The sequence below is a fragment of the Aotus nancymaae genome, unplaced genomic scaffold, assembly GCF_030222135.1.
Source record: "Aotus nancymaae isolate 86718 unplaced genomic scaffold, 86718_ANA_hifiasm-v0.15.2.pri h1tg000008l, whole genome shotgun sequence".
In the NCBI taxonomy this organism is placed as follows: Eukaryota; Metazoa; Chordata; class Mammalia; order Primates; family Aotidae; genus Aotus; species Aotus nancymaae.
This window is the reverse complement of record NW_026988419.1, coordinates 23,976,350-23,997,057: the sequence shown is the minus strand read 5'-3', so window position 1 is coordinate 23,997,057 and position 20,708 is coordinate 23,976,350. Positions and strand designations below refer to the sequence as shown.

The following is a 20,708-nucleotide window of genomic DNA, read 5'->3' as shown; positions in this document are numbered from 1 at the left end:
ATTTAACCATCATTTAAAATGTTTTTGTTGTCTCTTTAAGTACGTTACTGAAAAATTATAAATATAAGATTCTTTATATGTGAATTATAAGGGAAATGTAAGTTGATTTAAGCTATTTTCATTCCAATATAATACTTTTTGCTCCAGTGCTACTTTGGGGGAAAATTAAAGCATTAACTCTTGATTAGTACAGTTGAAGGATAATGGAATCTGAGGAAGTACTTAATATTTAACATGGAGTAACAGCAGATCTGTGTTACAGATTAATGTTTTCATACTTATGGGAAACCCTAACTTTTGCTGCAGCTACATGTGTTCCAGACATAGGATTTCCTATTGTAATGTATAGATTCCATCAGAATTCTGACCTTTTTTTTGGCTCCTTGTATCTAACATGAAATGCAATAGTAATATTAAAATGGATGAAAATGTTCTTCATAATAAATAGATCTGAAGTCAATTCTCGTATACCTCTTTTGGGGATTTGCAATTTTATTTATTCAGTTATGTGGGACTTCAGTTATAACAGCAACACAGAAGGAGTTAAATACACCTGGACTCACCCCAGAGAAAGCCTCTGACTCAGAGAAGTGGCTCCAGAAATCTGTGGAATGCTTAGTTCTGGCTTGTTAGTAGTGCATTGCTAGAGTTTTCAGGAAATTAGAGCTTTGGGGAGCAGATTTACTCTATTGTCAAGGATTGCCTATAGCCGTACACTCCTTTGAAATTCAGGTTTCACTCAGATGACAAAATGATGCTTTGGTAGGCCTAGGACAATGTGTACTTTCCAAATTGGAGAAAATCTAGGTTGTGGTGTTAATCTTAAAAGCATCCCAATGTTAGACACAGCTGCCTACCTGGTGTGTGCCTCTGGCATAACCTACGTGTTTACAAAGCTCAGTTGTAAATCGGAATATTAAGGAGAAGATGTTCCATTAAATATTTTCAACAAGTAATTGATAATGCATTCAGTTACCCATAAGGCATTTCAAAGAAAAGTCAGAATTTGAAGATGAATGATTTGAATAAATGGATGAAAATGAGTTTAAGGGCTTTTGGAAATTAATCACTCAACTCTATTACTTCATTATCCACATAAATACAGTGTCATTCACATGCATTTTAACTTTCAAATAACTCATACTTCTTACTGCTGTTTTTACCGTAAACCTTGCATAGGGTAGCCTCTTAAACTATTTATATACCTAACATTGATAAAATAAAAATTTTGAAGAAGGAAAAACAAAAGGACCTTGGTTGGAAATATGTAAGAACTTTTTGCCATAGATCTTTGAGGTAATGGCAACAAGTTTCTTTAAAAAATAAATATTACCGGATTCCCCAGGCAAGATGGCTGAATAGGAACAGCTCCAGTCTGCAGCTCCCAGCAAGACCAATGCAGAAGGCAAGTGATTTCTGAATTTCCAACTAAGGTTCCCAGTTCATCTCGTTGGGACTGATTATACAGTGGGTGCAGCCCACAGAGTGCCAGCCAAAGCAGGGTGAGGCATCATCTCACCTGGGAAGCAGAAAGGGTTGGGGAATTCCCTCCCCTAGCCAAGGGAAGCCATGAGGGAGTGTGCTGTGAGTGACAGTGCTATCTGGCCCAGACACTACACATTTCCCATATCTTCACAACCCACAGAACAGGAGATTCCCTCAGGTGCCTATACCACAAGGACCCTGGGTATCAAGCACAAAACTGGGCAGCCATTTGGGCAGACGCCAAGCTGGCTGCTGGAGTTTATTTTGTACCCCAGTGGCACCAGGAATGCCAGCGACACAGAACCGTTCACTCTCCTGGAAAGGGGGCTAAAGCCAGGGAGCCAAGTGGTCTTGCTCAGCAGATCCAACCCCCATGGAGTCCAGCAAGCTAAGATCCACTGGCTTGAAATTCTCGCTGCCAGCGCAGCATTCTGAAGTCAACCTGGAACACTCGAGTTTGGTGTGGGGAGGGGCATCCACCATTACTGAGGCTTGAGTAGGTGGTTTTCCTCTCACAGCGTAAACAAAGCTGTCAGGAAGTTTGGATTGGGCAGAGCCCACTGCAGCACCACAAAGCCACTGTAGTCAGACAGCCTCTCTAGATTCCTCCTCTCCAGGCAGGGCATCTTTGAAAGAAAGGCAGCAGCTTCAGTCAGGGGCTTATAGATAAAACTCTCATCTCCCAGGGACAGAGCACCTGGGGAAGGGGCAGCTGTGAGCGCATCTTCAGCAGACTTAAACGTTCCGGCCTGTTGGCTCTCAAGTGAGCAGTGGATCTCCCAGCGCAGTGCTCATGCCCTGCTAATGGACAGACTGCCTCCTCAAGTGTGTCCCTGACCACCGTGCCTCCTACCTGGGAGATACCTCCCAGCAGGGGTCAAGAGACACCTCACACAGAAGAGCTCTGGCTGGCATCTGGTAGGTGCTTCTCTGAGATGAAGCTTCCAGAGGAAGGAGAAAGCATCAATCTTTGCTATTCTGCAGCCTCTGCTGGGGAAACCCAGGCAAACAGTGTCTGGAGTGAACCTCCAGCAAACTCCAGCAGACCTGCAGAAGAGGGGCCTGACTGTTAGAAAGAAAACTAACAAACAGAAAGCAATAGCATCAACATCAACAAAAAGGACAACCACGCAAAAACCCCATCTGAAGGTCACCAACAGCAAAGACAAAGGCAGATAAATCCATGAAGTTGAAGAAAAACCAGTGCAAAAAGGCTGCAGATTTCAAAAACCATAATACCTCTTCTACTCCAAAGGATCACAACTCTTCGCCAGTAAGAGAACAAAACTGGATGGAGAAGCTAAAGGAGCATGTTCTAACCCAATGCAAGGAAGCTAAGAACCTTGATAAAAGGTTAGAGGAATTGCTAATTAGAATAACCAGTTTAGAGAAGAACATAAATGATGTGATGGAGCTGAAAATTTCAGCAAAATATAGCCAAATCAATCAAGTGGAAGAAAGGATATCAGAGGTTGAAGATCAGCTTAATGAAATAAAGTGTGAAGACAAGATTAGACAAAAAAGAATGAAAAGGAATGAACAGAGCCTCCAATATATATGGGACTATGTGAAAAGACCAAACCTACATTTGACTGGTGTACCTGAAAGTGATGGGGAGAACGGAACCAACTTGTAAAACACACTTCAGGATATTATCCAGGATAACTTCCCCAACCTAGCAAGACAGGCCAACATTCAAATTCAGGAAATGCAGAGAACATCTCAAGAGCAACCCCAAGACACATAATCATCAGATTCATCAAGGTTCAAATGAAGGGAAAAATGTCAAGGGCAACCAGAGAGAAAGGTCAAGTTACCCACAAAGGGAAGCCCATCAGACTAACAGCAGATCTCTTTGCAGAAACCCTACAAGCTAGAAGAGAGTGGGGGCCAATATTCAACATTCTTAAGGAAAAGAATTTTCAACCCAAAATTTCATATCCAGCCAAACTAAGCATCATACGTGAAGGAGAAATAAAATCCTTTACAGACAAGCAAATGCTGAGGGATTTTGTCACCACCAGGCCTGCCTTACAAGAGTTCCTGAAGAAAGCACTAAATATTGAAAGGAATAACCAGTACCAGCCACTGCAAAAGCAAACCAAAATGTAAAGACGATTGACACCAGGAAGAAACTGCATCAACTAATGTGCGAAATAACCAACTAGCATCATAATGACAGGATCAGATTCACACATAACAATATTAGCCTTAAATGTAAATGGGCTAAATGCCCAATTAAAAGGCACAGACTGGTAAATTGGATAAAGAGTCAAGACCTATCAGTGTGCTGTATTCAGGAGACAAATCTCATGTGCAAAGACCCACATAGCCTCAAAATAAAGGGATGGAGGAAGATTTACCAAGAAAATTGAAAGAAAAAAAAAAAAAAGCAGGGTTGCAATCCTAGTCTCTGATAAAACAGACTTTAAACTAACAAAGACTGAAAAAGACAAAAGGGCATTACACAATGGTAAAGGGATCAATGCAACAAGAATAGCTAACTATCCTAAATGTATAATCCTAAATATGTATGCACCCAATACAGGAACACCCAGATTCATAAATCAAGTTCTTAGGGACCTACAAAGAGACATAGACTCCCACACAATAAAAGTGGGAGACTTTAACACCCCCCGGTCAATATTAGACAGATCAACGAGACAGAGGATTAACAAGGATATTCAGGACTTAAACTCAGCTCTGGACCAAGCAGACCTAATAGACATCTACAGAACTCACCACTCCCAATCAACAGAATATACATTCTTCTCAGCACCACATAGTACTTATTCTAAAATTGACCACATAATTGGAAGTAAAACACTCCTCAGCAAATGCAAAAGAATGGAAATAATAAAAAAAAATGTCTCCCAGATCATAGTGCAATCGAACTAGAATACAGGATTAAGAAACTCACTCAAAACCACACAACTACATGGAAACTGAACAACCTGCTTCTCAGTGATTACTGGGTAAATAACAAAATTAAGGCAGAAATAAATAAGTTCTTTGAAACCAATGAGAGCAAAGACACAATGTACCAGAATCTCTGGGACACAGCTAAAGCAGTTTTTAGAGGGAAATTTATAGCACTAAATGCCCACAAAAGAAAGTGGGAAGGATCTAAAATCAACACTCTAACATCACAATTAAAAGAACTAGAGAAGCAACAGGAAACAAATTCAAAAGCTAGCAGAAGACAAGAAATTACTAAGATCAGAGCAGAACTGAAGGAGACAGAGACATGAAAAACCCTTGAAGAAATCAGTGAATCTAGGAGCTGTTTTTTGAAAAGATTAATGAAAAGATTGACCACTATCTAGACTAATAAAGAAGAAAAGAGAGAAGAATCAAAGAGACACAATAAAAATAGATAAAGAGCAGATCACCACTGATCCCACAGAAATACAAAGTATCGTCAGAGAATACTATAAACACCTCTGTGCAAATAAACTAAATATCTAAAAGAAATGGATAAATTCCAGGACACATACACCCAAGACTAAACCAGTAAAAAGTTCTGAAACTGAGGCAGTAATTAATAGCCTACCAACCAAAAAAAGCCCGGGATCAGACAGATTCACAGCTGAATTCTTCCAGAGTTACATAGAGAAGCTCGTACCATTCCTTCTGAAACTATTCCAAACAATAAAAAAAGAGGAAATCCTCTCTAACTTATTTTATAAGGCCAGCATCATTCTGATACCAAAACTTTGCAGAGACACAACAAAAATAGAAAATTTCAGGCCAATATTCCTGATGAACATCAATGCGAACATCCTCAATAAAATACTGGCAAACCAAATCCAGCATCACATTTAACAGCTTATCCACCACGATCAACTTGGCTTCATCACTGGGTTGCAAGGCTGGTTCAACATATGCAAATCAGTAAACATAACTCATCAAATAAGCAGAACCAATGGCAAAAACTACATGATTATCTCAATAGATGCAGAAAAAGCTGTCGATAAAATTCAACACCCCTTCATGCTAAATACACCCAATAAACTATATATTGATGGAACATATCTCAAAATAATAAGAGCTATTTGTGACAAATCACAGCCAATATTATACTGAAGGGGCAAAAGCTGGAAGCATTCCCTTTGAAAACTGGTACAAGACAAGGATGACCTCTCTCACCACTTCTATTGAACATAGCATTGGAAGTTCTGGCCAGGGCAATCAGGCAAGAGAAAGAAATAAAGGGTATTCAAATAGGAAGAGAGGAAGTCAATTTATCTCTGTTTGCAGATAATATAATTCTATATTTAGAAAACCCCATCATCTCAGCCCAATAACCCCTTAAGCTGATAAGCAAGTTCAGCAAAGTCTCAGGTTACAAAATCAATGTGCAAAAATTAGAAGCATTCCTACACACAAATCATAGACAAACAAAGAGCCAAATCTTGAGCAAACTCCCATTCACGACTGCTACAAAGAGAATAAAATACCTAGGAATACAACTTACTAAGGATGTGTAGGACCTCTTCAAGGAGAAATACAAACCACTGCTCAAGGAAATAAGAGAGGACAGAAACAAATGGAAAAACAGTCCATCCTCATGGGTAGGAACAATCGATATCATGAAAATGGCCATACGGCCCAAAGTATTTTATAGATTCAATGCTATTCCCATTAAGCTATCATTGACTTTCTACACAGAATTAGAAAAAACTACTTTAAATTTCATATGGAACCAAAAAAGAGCCTGTATATCTAAGATAATCCTAAGCAAAAAGAACAAAGCTGGAGACATCACACTACCTGACTTCAAACCATACTATAAGGCTACAGTAATCAAAACAGTGTGGTACTGGCACCAAAACAGATATATAGAGCAATGGAGCAGAACAGAGACCTCAGAAATAACACCACATCTCTACAACCACCTGGTCTTTGGCAAACCTGACAAAAACAAGCAATGGGGAGAGGATTCCCTATTTAATAAATGATGTTGGGAAAACCGGCTAGCCATATGCAGAAAACTAAGACTGGACCCCTTCTTTACACCTTATACAAAAATTAACACAAGATAGATTAAAGATTTAAATGTAAGACCTAAAACCATAAAAACTCTAGAAGAAAACCTAGCCAATACCATTCAGGACATAGGCATGACCAAAGCCTTCATGACTAAAACACCAAAAGCAATGGCAACAAAAGCCAAAATTGACAAATGAGATCTAGTTAAACTAAAGAGCTAATGCACAGCAAAAGAAACTATCATCAGAGAGAACAGGCAATCTAAAGAATGGGAGAAAATTTTTGCAATCTATTCATCTGACAAAGGGCTAATATTCAGAATCTACAAGGAACTTAAACAAATTTACAAGAAAAAAAAAAACCCATCAAAAAAATGGGAGAAGGATATGAATAGACACTTCTCAAAAGAAGACAGTTATGCTGCTAACAAACATATGAAAAAAGCTAATCATCACTGGTCATTAGAGAAATGCAAATCAAAAAACCACAATGAGATATCATCTCACACCTATTAGAATGGCGATCACTAAAAAGTCAGGAAACAACAGATGCTGGAGTGGAGGTGGAGAAATAGGAACACTTTTACACTGTTGGTGGGAGTGTAAATTAGTTCAAGCATTGTGGAAGACTGTGGCAATTCCTCAAGAATCTAGAACCAGCAATACCATTTGACCGAGCAATCCTATTACTGGGAATATACTCAAAGGATTATAAATCATTCTACTATAAAGACACATGCCCATGTATGTTTATTGCAGCACTATTTACAATAGCAAAGACTTGGAACCAACCCAAATGCCAATCAGTGTTAGACTGGATAAAGAAAATGTGGCACATATACACCATGGAATACTATGAAGCCATAAAAAAAAAAATGAGTTCATGTCCTTTGCAGGGACATGGATGAAGCTGGAAACCATCATTCTCAGCAAACTAACATAGGAACAGAAAACCAAACACCACATGTTTTCATTTATAAGTGGGAGTTGAATGATGAGAACATATGGGCACATGGAGGGGAACGTCACACACTGGGGCCTGTGGGGGGTTGGGGGGCAAGGAGAGGGATAGCATTAGGAGAAATACCTAATGTAGATGATGGGTGCAGCAAACCACCATGGCGCATGTATACCTATGTAACAAACCTGCACATTCTGCACATGTATCCCAGAACTTAAAGTATACTTAAAAAGTAAATAAATAATAAATAAAAAAGCCCGCTAAAACTCACTGCAACCAAGATGGTGATGAGAGTGACCTTTGGTCGTCCTCACTGCTACAGTCCTACCAGTGCCATGACAGTTTACAAATGCCATGGCAATGTCAGGAAGTTACCCTATATGGTCTAAAAAGGGGAGGCATGAATAATCTACTTCTTGTTAGCATATAATCAAGAAATAACCATAAAAATGGGCAACCAACAGCCCTCAGGGCTGCATTGTCTGTGGAGTAGCTATTCTTTATTCCTTTGCTTTCTTAGTAAACTTGCTTTCACTTTGAAAAATAAGTAAATAAATATTGCCATCTTCCAAAGTTTTTGTCCTACTGAAAACACTTAAGAGAAAGAACTATGAGAGATTGGGATATTTTCGTTTCAAAAATTTATCATTGGTTTTAAGTTTCTTCAAAGCTTGTTTTCCCCTATTGTTTCTGCCTGAATTTGAATATGCCAGAATTCCTTGGAGAATTATATAGTTAGGAAAATCCATCAGTGCTGGAAACTTAAAAATAAAAGATGAAAAAATAATATATGCTGGTCATATATCCATATATATGTATATATGTCACCTTATCTGTGATTTTTATTATTTATTTGCCTTAATAAAAGACAATGGCATAATATCAATTAATTAGAAATGTTTTCTCCCCATAGGTACTGGATATTTAATCTTTATAAGCTTAGTTTTCTCCTGGGAATAAAAAACACAGTATCTGCTGTGTTTGGTCTTCATGAGGATTAAATCAATAATGCTTCTGACAGCTTTGTACAATGCTTGAGTTATATTGAACACTTAATGCTCATTTTCTATAATTTTTGTTGTTTTGTATTAGAATGGTACTCTAGCTTTCATAAAATAATTTCCATGATTTACACATTTGAAAGTTCTTATTTTCAATTGGAACTCATTTATTTCCAGTTATTGCATCACTTAGTTATTTTATTTTCATTGTTGTGACAGTACATGGGTGAATTAGGTCCAATTTCCCAGCGTGTAACTGGCCCTCTTTAGCCTTAACTTTCATTTCCAACCATTGTTACGGCAGCTACAGCAAACATGTCAGAGTACAGAACATTCCATTACGAGCCATACCTCGTGCCTAGCTTCCTACGATGTTGTTTTATATGAATAATACAATGTCTAGAGGTGAAATTAGTTGGAGTGCTCATGACTCAGCCTCTTTTTCCGGGGAGTGAGTCATTCCACATTTATAGATTCCCGACTTTGTGCCATATACCACACTAAGTGCTTGGAAAACTAATAGATTTGCTGGGTCACTGACCCAGCGCAGCCCACTGTCTGGGCAGGCAGGATATGGTATTTATTAAGAACAATATGGGCTTACAACAAAGCCAGCACTCTATTAATGTTATATCTACCTGTCAAGGCAAAGTGCAATTAAATATACAATAATATGAGCTGTCTAGACAACTTAATTCTATGTTTTGGAACATGTACCTCTGACCCTCTATTGATATATTTTGCCTAATTATATCACCACAAATTTAACTCCTTTATTGTTTTGTTTAAGTATTAAGTTTTTATTCCTTTGTATATCACATAAAATCATACCCTTCATGAATAGGTCAGTTGCCTGATGAATACCCTTCCTTTATTATCCTGCCAGAAACTCACACTTAATGTACCTAATAAAGCCCATCATCTACTTTTGCCTGGCATCTGGATCTCCCTTCAGGCTTTCCTGTTTCTAAGAATGTTCTGGGAGTCTGTTTGTCTTACACTCTCAAAATTCTCTTGGCTCCTTTCTCCATCCTGTGCCTTTCTTGGCCAGTCTATCCTTAAATTCTTTTTTTGTGTGTGTGAGACAGGGACTCTGTTGCCAACGACGGGTTTCAGTGGCACAATCATAGCTCACTGTAACCTCATATGCCTCTAGCATCAGCCTCCCCAGTAGCTAGGACTACAGGTGTGAACCACCATACCCGGCTAATTGAAAAAAAAAATTGTAGTGGTCTCTCTGTGTTGCTCATGCTGGTCTCAAACTCCTGGCTTCAAGCAGTCCTCTGCCTTGGTCTCCCAAAGTGCTGGGATTAGAGGTGAGCCACCACACCCAGCTTTGATCTCTAAATTCTGTATAGACTGTAAATACTCTTATGGACTGAGTTGTGCCCCACCCCATCCATATGTTGAAGTTCTAAGTGCCAGTGTGACTGTATTTAAAAATAGGGTCTGTAGAAGGTAATTAAGGTTAAATGAAGTCATGATGGAGGGGCCCTAATCCAATAGGATTGGTGGCCTCATAAGAAGAGGAAAAGAGAGTTTTCTAAACTTTCCCCACCCACCTTCATGTCTTTCTTTCCCCACCATGTGAGGACATAGAATGTGACTGTCTATAACCCAGAAATATAGCCCTCACCAGAACCAGACCATGTTGGCACTTGATCTCATCCCTCCAACTTCCGGAACTATGAACAAGTAAATTTCTGTTGTTCAAACCACACAGTCTATGGCATTTTGTTATAGTAGACTATATTGGGCCATTCTTGCATTGCTATAAATACATGGGATTGGGTAACTTATTAAAAAAAGAGGTTTAATTGGCTTACAGTTCTGCAGGTTATACAGGAAACATAGTGCTGGCATCAACTTCTGGGGAGGACTCAGGGAGTTTTTCTCCTGGCAGAAAGAAAGCAAAGCAGGATTAGGCACTTCACATGGTGAAAGCAGGAGCAAGCGATGGAGAGAATGAGAGAGAGAGAGTAGAATGGGAGGTGCCACACTCTCTTAAATGACCAGATCTCATGAGAACTCCCTATCACAAAAACAGCAGCAAGCCATGAGGGATCACCTCCATGATCCAAACCCCTTCCACCAGGCCCCACCTCCAGCACCAGGGATTACAATCCAACATGAGAGTTGGGTGGGGACAAATATGAAAACTATATCATTCTACCCCAGCCCCTTCCAAATCTCATGTTATTCTCACATTGCAAAATACAATCATGCCTTCTCAACAGTCCCCCAATGTCTTAACTCATTCCAGCATTAATTCAAAAGTCCAAAGTGCAAAACCTCATTTGAAACAAGCCAAATCCCTTCCATCTACAAGCCTGTAAAATCAGAAAGAGTTATTTACTCAATATACAATGGAGGTATAGGCACCGAGTAAACTTCGCTATTCCCAGAGGAAATTGGCCAAAAGAAAGGTGCTACAGAACCATGCAAGTTCAAAACCTAGCAGGGCAGTCATTAAACTTTAAAGCTCCAAAATAATACCTTTTGACTCCATGTCTCACACCCACAGCACACTGGTACAATGAGGAGGCTCCAAAGGCCTTGGTTAGCTCTGCCCTTTTAGCTTTGCAGGTTGCGTCTTCCCCACACCCCTCAGCTGCTCTCACAACTTTTCCAGGTGCAGGGTGCAAGCTGCTGGTCTAAGGTCTGGAGTGTGGTGACTCGCTTCTCACAGTTCCACTAGGGAGCGCCCCCGTGGAGACCCAATGTGAGGGTTCCAACTTCACATTTCCCCTTGGCACTGCCCTAGTAGAAGTTCTCTGTTGGGGCTCTGCCCATGCAGCAGGCTCCTGCTGGGGTACCCAGGCTTTTTCATACACCTTTGAAATCTAGGTGGAAGGTGCCAAGCCTCATTCACTCTTGCACTCTGTGCACCTGAAGGCTTAACAACACATGGAAGCGGCCAAGACTTACAGCAGTTTGTGCTCTCTAGAGCGGTGGCAGAACAGTTTCTGGGGTCCTTTGAGCAGAGGCTGGAGCCAGAGCTTCCAACGCAGTACAGAATCCTGGGCTGTGCAGGACAGTGGGGCCCTGGACCTGGCCCACAAAACCGTTCTTCCTTCCTAGGCCTCTGGGCCTATGGTGGGAGGGGCTGCCATGAAGGTCTCTGAAATGCCTTCAAGGCCTTTTTCCCATTGTCTTGGCTATCAGCACTTGGTAAGGGTTTAGTTATACAAATTTCTCTAGCAAGTGGTCCACAGCCTACTTGAATTCCTCTCTCAGAAAAGCTTTTTCTTTCTCTGCCACATGGTTAGACTGAAATTTTTACAAACTTTTATGGTGTGCTTCCCTTTTAAATATAAATTCCAACTCTTAATCTTTTCTTTGCTCCTGCTTCTGAGCATAGGTTGTTAGAAACAGCAGGGCACATCTTAAATATATTGCTGCTCAGAAATTTCATCTGCCAGATTCTCTGAATAGTCACTATGAAGCTCAAACTTCCAAAGACCCCTAGGGTATGGACACAATCCAGCCAAGCTCTTTGCTAACACACAATATGTGTGACCTTTGTCCCAGTTCCCAATAAGTTCCTCATTTTCGTCAGAGACCTCATCAGCCTGGATTTTGCTGTCCATATAACTGTCAGCATTTTGGTCACAACCATTTAACTATTGTCTAAAAAATTCCAAACTTCCCCTCATATTTCTGTCTTTTTCTAAGCCCTCCAGACTCTTCCAACCTCAGCTCATTACTTAGTTCCAAAGCTGCTTCGACATTTTCAGGTATCTTTATAGCAACACCCCACTCTTCAGTTCAATGTATTAGGCTGTTCTTACATTGCTATAAAGAAATACCCAAGACTGGGTAATTTATTGTAAAAATAAGTTTAATTGGCTCATGGTTCTGCAATCCATACAGGAAACAGTGCCAGCATCAGCTTCTGGGGAGGCCTCAGGGAGCTTTTACTCATGGTGGAGAGCAGTGCAGAGCAGGCACTTCATATGGTGAAAGCAGGGAGCAAGCCAGAAAGAGAGACAGGGGGTGGAGAGGAAAAGGAGAGGGAGAATGCCCGGGGGAGGTGACGCACACTTTTAAGTGACTGGATCTTGTGAGAACTCACTATGATGAAGACAGCACCAAGCCATGAGAGCTCTGCCCCCATAACCCAGTCACCTCCCTCCAGGACCCACCTCCAGCAACAGAGAGAACAATTTAACATGAGATTTGGGTGGAGACAAACATCAAAACTATATCACAGTCTAAGCCAACTAATACACATATCTATGCAATCCTGTAACACTCTCCTTTATATGGATGCTGTCTCCACCTGCATTGGCTCTTCATTGCCATTCACCTGGACTTCTGAAGGAGCCACTTAAATGGATACTTCTTTAAGCACTCCCCTCTCTGATCCAATCTACATAAGATTGCCAGATTAAATTTCCTAATTATGCCATTCTTGAGTTTAAAACCTTCAGCAGTCCAATTTCACCTACAAAATTAAATATATTTAATTGAATAGCCTCCTCAGATTGCCATTCAAGGTCATTATTTACTATATAGAGCCAACTTAGCTTTTCACTCAATGATTGCTCTTCTTTTGTGTCATACTCTAGCTATGTATTCTTCCAAACACCCCCTGGGCTTTGATTCTTCTGTTACTTTGTTTCTGTGGTGTCCTGTCCATTGTCTGAATTGGTCTCCTTCCTACTCCATCTCCACCTATCAAAATCTCTTGCCTCCTTCAAGGACTAACTCAAATGTGACTTCCTTTGTAAAGCTTTATCTTCATAACGGGATTTTCCCCCCTTTTGTTCTCCTTTTTGTCTCCCAAAAGCTCTGTTAGTATTTCCTTGTGACAATAGAAATATATGTATTTTTTTTGCATCATAACTTTTTGTCTTTGGCTTTTTCACAACTTCCCCTATCCCACTAGATTCTAAAGTGGACTCTTTAAAGAACATCGGATCCCTAAAATACTAAATGATGCTAAAAAAATAAAACAAACAACAACAAAAACCCTACACAGCTGGGTATGGTGGCTTATGCCTGTAATCATAGCAATTTCAGATGTTGGATCACTTGAGCTCAGGAGTTTGAGACCAGCCTGGACAACATAGGGAAACTGTCTCTACAAAAAAAAAAAAGAAAAGAAAAGAAAAGAAATGAAAAATTAGTTGGGCGTGGTGGTTCATGCCTGTAGTCCCAGCAACTCAGGAAGCTGAGGCGAGAGGATCATCTGAGCCTGGGGAGGTCAAGACTGGAGTGAGTCACAATGCACTCCAGCAGAGACAACAGAATGAGACCCTGTCTCCATTAAAAAAAAAAAAAAAAAAAGCCTACTCTATATCTCAAAAATATGATAATCACAAGAATTATAAGCAAAAAGCATTTCCATTTTTTTAAAAAAATAGAATCTTTTAAATATCTTATAACTGCAGTATTACCAACATTTGTTTCTGTAAGTTGTACCTCAAGTAGTAACTTTTCTATTACTTAAGCAGTAACAATTTATATAATTTGAAAACTCAATCTAACTTTAACAAGGGAGAAGCATAAGAAATAGTTGTGAATTTTCAACTCACGATTAACCTTGATAATCCAATAGCTACAAGATGTCTGCTATTTTCATTTTGTATTCCTTGTGAGGTATAATCAGGCATATTTTAGTTTGACATAGGCTTTATAATGGTATCTGACCATCACAATATGATTAATAATACGGAGGCGTGAAGTCGGCGGGGGTGAGGGAGGGCTAAGAAGTGCTTTAGCAATTAACTTAAGATGATTTGCTGATACTTCTCTTACCTTTTAGGTGAGGATAAAGAGAGAGGATGGAGAAGTGGTGCTTTTATTATGCTGATACATTAAGCTGCCTGGAAGCAGCTAAATCCTATTGAAAAGAATTTTATTTGTGTTTTGCTTAGGGCATTGTTTAGCAAAATACTACACAAAAAGTCTTGACTTGTGTGTTTGAAATGGCAGATGTTCACAGTGAGGACTGAGCCTTAGGGCAACATCAATCTTCATGATTCTGTTCCTATTTGCTCAGTAACTGGCTTGGTTGGAAAAAAAGAAAAAAGTTCCAAGGAGTTATTTACAAAGCAACTGCTCCTGGCACTGCAAATGAAAGTGCTCTCCTTGAGAAAAGCAAGCAAAAAAAATAGAAGCCACGGGGCAGCTTGAGTCCACCAGGTCAAAAATGAATACCTCTTTTCCCTCAGAACTGTGTTTTCAATATTTTTATATAAAAATTGTATATATTTAAGGGGTACAACATGACGTTTTGATGCTTATATATATATATACACATATATATACACACACAGTGAATTGATTACTAGAGTGAAGCAAATTAGCATGTCTGTCTCCACACACAGTTACCTTTTTAAAAAGTAACCCTGAAATCTATTTTTTAAGCAAATTTTCAGTATACTTTACAATATTATTAACTATGGTCATCATGCTGTACATTAGACCTCTAGATTTAGTCATCCTATATAACTGTGACCTTACAGCCTTTGACCAACATGTCTTCATTCCACCAACCTCCCTACCTCCTGATAACCACCATTCTACTCTGCTTCTATGAGTTCAGCTTTTGAAGATTCCATATAAGTGAGATTGTGCAGTAGTTTTCTTTCTGTGTTTGGCTTATTTCACTTACCATAATGCCTTACAGGTTTTCGTTTTGTTGCAAATGGCAGGATCTCCCTTTTAAAGTCTTAATAATATTCCATTATATAAAGTATCTCACAATTTTTTTTTTTTTTTTTTTTTTTTTTTTTTGAGACGGAGTCTCTCTCTGTCACCAAGGCTGGAGTGCAGTGGTGTGATCTCGGCTCACTGCAACCTCTGCCTCCTGAGTTCAAGCGATTCTCCTGCCTCAGCCTCCTGAGTAGCTGGGATTACAGGCGTGTGCCACCACACCTGGCTAATTTTTTGTATTTTTAGTAGAGATGGGGTTTCACCATGTTGGGCAGGCTGGTCGTGAACTCCTGACCTCAGGTGATCCACCCGCCTCAGCCTCCCAAAGTGCTGGGGTTACAGGCGTTAGCTACCGAGCCTGGCCATATCTCACAATTTTTTAATTCATTCATCTGTTGATTGACACTGGTTGTTTTCATATTTTGGCTATTGTGAATAATGCTCCAATGAACACAGGAGTGCAGATATCTCTTCAAGATGCCAACTTAATTTTCTTTGTGTCTTTTCCCTGTAATAGGATTGCTGGATCAAATTGTAGTTTTCTGTTTAATTTCTTGAGGTACCTCCATAGCACTTGTACCAATTTACATTCCCATCAACAGTATACAGGATTCCCTTTCCTTTTCCCCACATCTAACACTGTTTAAACAGTCTTTTTAATGATAGCCATACTTGTTGAAACACGCGCTCTGAATGAAGAGACCCCCCCACAAAACAGGCTTTGTGTGAGCAACATGGCTGCTTATTCACCCCGGTGCGGGCAGGCTGAGTCCGAAAAGAGAGTCAATGAAGGGTGGTGGGATAGGAGTCAGTTTTATAGGTTTGGGGTGGGCAGTGGAAACCTACAGAAGTTACAGCTTAGGGTGGTTTTCTGCAAGCTGGGAGGAGGTCGTAAGGTATGGAGTCACAAGGTTGACCCACAAAGTCGGTTACAAAGTCCATTGGCCTTATCAACTGGGGTGGGAATAAGGAACAATAGAGAATGTCTTAAAGTTAAGTAGGCACTGCAGGGGTTGATCATTTCTTCCCCTTTTCATGGTCTTCCAGTTATTTCAGATTTTCCAGGAACTCATCTGGAGTGTCTGTGCAGGTCACAGAGGTTAACATGGCATCTGTAGGACCATTAGTCAACCTAAAAGACCTTACAATACTGGTGTAAGATAGATATCTCATTGTGGTTTTGATTTTCGTTTCTCTGTTAATTTCTGATATTAGCCACCTTTTCATAAACTTGTTAGCCATTGTCGTGTCTTCTTTGGAAAAATGTCTATTCAAGTCCTTTGCTCATTTTTAAATCAGGTTGTTTTTATTTGTTTGCTTTTAGATAGTGTCTCATTGTTTTCCTTACATATTTTTTATTTATTTATTTTTTTGAGACAGGGTCTCACTCTGTTGCCCAGGCTGGAGTTCGGTGCACAGTCACAGCTCACTGCAGCCTTGACTTCCTGGGCTCAGTCAATCCTGCCACCTCAGCATCCTGGGTAGCTGGGACAACAAGTGCATGTCACAATGCCCAGCTAATTTTTTGTCATTCTTTGTATAGATGGGGTTTCTCCATGTTGCCCAGACTGGTCTTAAACTCCTAGACTCAAGCACTCCACCCTCTTGGCCTCCCAATGTGCTGGGATTACAGGCCTGAGCCCCCACACTCAGCCCTATATTTTGGATATTAACTACCCTTGCCAGATATATGGCTTGCAAATATTTTCTCTCCTATTCTCTAGGTTTTTTTATTTTTTTGATTGTTTCCTTTTTTGGACAGTTTGATGTAGCCCCACCTGTTTATTTCTGCTTGTGATGCCTGAGCTCTTGGTGTCATATTCAAAAAATCATTGCGGAAGTCAGTGTCAAGAAGCTTATTCCCTTTGCTTTCTTCTAGGAGTTTTACGGCTTCAGATCTTACATTTAAGCTTTCATTCAATTTTGAGTCGCTTTTTGTGCATGGTGTAAGATAAAATCTCATTTTCATTCTTTTGCATGTAGTACCCAGTCTACTTAACATCATTTATTGAAGAGACTATCCTTTTAATGGAAGTCATATAAGGCAAGGATGGGATTTTTATTTTCTTATTCTCACCAAAAAGGGTATTTTCAACTGTTTCTTTAAATTTGACATAGAATTAGAAAAAATACAACAGTAAGCACCTTTATTCATTTAACGATGTTTGTTGATATTTTGCATGTGAAATACCTTGGGTTCAAATAGAAAGTTCACATACCTAATATAGTATTGGCTGCGTGCGGTGGCTCAGGCCTGTAATCCCAGCACTTTGGGAGGCTGAAGCAGGCAGATCACCTGAGGTCGGGTGTTCAAGACCACCCTGACCAAATGTTGAAATCCCATCTCCACTAAAAAAAAAAAAAAAAAATACAAAATTAGCTGGGCGTGGTGGTGCATGCCTGTAATCCCAGCAACTCGGGAGGCTGAGGCAGGAGAATCACTTGAACTCAGGAGGTGGAGGTTGTAGTGAGCTGAGATCATGCCACTGCACTCCAGCCTAGGTGACAGAGCAAGACCCTGTCTCAAAAAAAAAAAGCAAGATTTTTTTTGGAGATGGGGCTGGCAGTTGTGGGGAGGAGGAACATTGGAAGAGTGACAAGTAAGTTGGAATGTCTTTCCAGATACATATGGAATACATAAAGAAGTCAAGTTCCTGTGTCATAAAACTCAAAAAAAAAAAAAAAATCCCACAAGTATCATTTTGTTTTTGCTATGAAAGTATGTATTTGGGAGTGCATATAGAAGAAATCCAGTATATTTTTAAGAATATTAAAGATATCAGGATGCTGATCTATGTCAAAGAGCAATTAGCAAGAAGTAGCTATAGTCAAATGATAAAGTGACGCCTAAAACTTGCAAGCAAACAAATGGGCAGTTTCATGTTAGACTTTTCCCAACCTCAGGCAACTAGTGAACCACGTTCTCTTTAAAGAGTTGTTAAGTGGCAATATCATCCTGGTAGTCATTGCTCAGTATGCATTTAGTGATTATAGAGCAGCTTTTTGTATGAGACACTATGCAAGATCCTAGGATAATAGCATCTCTTATTTTATATTGTAGTGAAATATATGTAACATAAAATATAGCATTTCAACTATTTTTAAGGGTTCAGTTTTGTGGCATTAAGTACATACATGTTGCTGTGCAAGCTATCATTTTTTTTCCTAGTGAATATTTAGATCTAAATATTCTTTTTCAATGCCTCCTTTTTTTCTTAGGGGATAGTGATTGATAACATGACTAAAATGAACATATATGCAGTGTATCCACTCTGTCTTTCATAGCTTAGCGTTCTTACGTACATTCTACTTTAGCCATCTCTTGGATACACAGTAGTGTGCATGCAACCCAGTCACACATACACTGTCACTGAGTGTGTTGAATCAGTGACTGCCCTTCTTACTCTCTTAGTATTTTTTCTTCTTGTTTTAGAGAGACATATTTTTTCTTTCTCTTTTTTCCTTTTCTCTCTTAGTATTTTTGTTTTAAATTTCTCATGCTTTCTCTTTAAATTTGTGGAGCAAAACAAAAAAACAAACAAGAAACTGTGTTTTAACAGGAATGTCCCAGATGTTCTCAGTTTTTGATACCCTTAGCATCTCAGTAATTTTATTTTCAAGGTGCCTCTAGGCCAAAAGATGTACCTCACAGTTTAATTTAATTAGCATAATATGTTTAAGTTCTAACAACTTAGAAGCCTTTTGAAAAATAATTCAAATAAATTGAAAGCAAATCTATTTTTGTTTTATGCTTAGAAACCCACAATCACTTACTAATGGGATTTGTGCCTGTTGAATACTGCCCAGCCCTCAAACCTTGGAGTCAAACTGGACACTGTCATTCTTATTTCCTTTAATTTTTTATGGAAAAAAAGGGTTTTGGTCATTCTTATTTCATGTTGATTTTCATGCAGTATTTGCTTTTATATCACAAACATCACGAAAAACCCAACTTTTCAAAGCTGTGAGCATCATTGAAAGGAAAGTAGCATGATCTAATATTGAAACCACAAACCACTTTAATAGTTCTTGTGCTGCCTAGTGGATATTGCTGTGGATTTTTTGTTTTTGTTTTCATATATTGAAAATATTTTGGCCAGGCATGGTGGCTCGTGCCTGTAATCCCAGCACTTTGAGAGGTCAAGGTGGGTGGATCACTTGAGTCCAGGAGTTTGAGACCAGCCTGGGCAACGTGGTGAAACTCCATCTCTATAAAGAATACAAAAATTAGTCAGGTGTGGTAGTTCATGCCTGTAGTTTCAGTTACTACAGAGGCTTAGGTGGGGGAACTGATTGAAACTGGGAGGTTGAGGCTGCAGTGAGCCATGACCACACCCCTGCACTCCAGACTGGGTGACGGAGTGAGATGCTGTCTCAAAAAAATAAAATATTGGAGGCCAAGGCAGGTGGATCACCTGAGGTCGGGAGTTCAAGACCAGCCTGACCAACATGGTGAAACCTCATCTTTAAAAATAAATAAATAAATAAATAAATAAATAAAAAGAAAATATTTCACTATCCCCCTAAGAGTTTACAGTGGTGCCCTGGGCCAATATAATAGTTAGGGAGCTGCTGGCTTTATAGCCAAAAAATAATATTTTTATCAAAGTAAAATAATATCAGGTGTTTGAAATCAAGATAGATATACTAAAGGCATTAATCTTAAATATCTTTCATAATTTCCTCAGATACTTAAAAAACAAATCTCCACGGATGTGTCAACTATCATTTTGTTAGGATTAAAAATCAACTATTAGGATTAGAAACCCTTAGGATTAAAAATCAACTGTTTCATATTCAGTTGTATTTTCTGTGGTTAACTAGTATTTTCTGTATATTATTTTACACTGTCCTTTTCAGTAAATAGTTTTAGGCTAATTTAGTTTTTGGATTTAACATAGGAGTCTAATAATGAAACATTTTGAACATGTAGAAGAAGAACATATGCTGTTTTCTATCCAATTAACTCACAAACATACTTCTAGAACTTAACTTGCCTTTTAATTTAGAGACTTTGACATAGATGCTCCCTGTGGTGAGGCGAGTCTCACTCTTTTGTCATTCTGAAGTTTTGTTTGCTATCTGTCCAAGAGGCAGGCTGACATTTGGGACAGAAGGGTTTTTTTGTTTTTTGTTTTTTTTGGTCCCTGGTTTATCTTCTTTATACTTTCATTTTACAACATACTTTTATGCATATTTACTTCTCAGCATATTTTAGTGGCAAGGCTAAGGTGCAAGAGACCAACGGGAAGATGGATTGTTTACCACTGAAATGGTCTTATTTGACCTTTGCTACCTTTAGCAAAGGTTTAGACTGATTGTTGACCCAGGACTAAAAATCTACAGACTCTCTGTGCATATTAAATCAGATTAAAGACCTATGTCAGTCTGTACAGACTGTTCTAACAAACATATAAGAACAGAAATAAATTTTTCACAGTTCTAGAAGCAGAGAAGTTCAAGATCAAGACAGCAGCAGATTGTTTTTGCTGAGGTCCTGCTCCCTGTTTTTTCCTTCGTCTTCATATGGCAGAAGGTGTGAGAGTGCTCCCTGTGATCTCTGTGTAAAGGCATAGTCATACTTTTTATATTTCTGGGATCTCTTTT

The 20,708-nt window shown here is 39.2% G+C and overlaps 1 protein-coding gene across 35 annotated transcripts in view; it reads left to right on the top strand.

Annotated features, from left to right (window-relative positions):
* The window catches only part of MAP2 (microtubule associated protein 2), a 305,526-nt gene that overhangs the window by 61,871 nt on the left and 222,947 nt on the right, over positions 1 to 20,708 (top strand). The window lies entirely within an intron of this gene.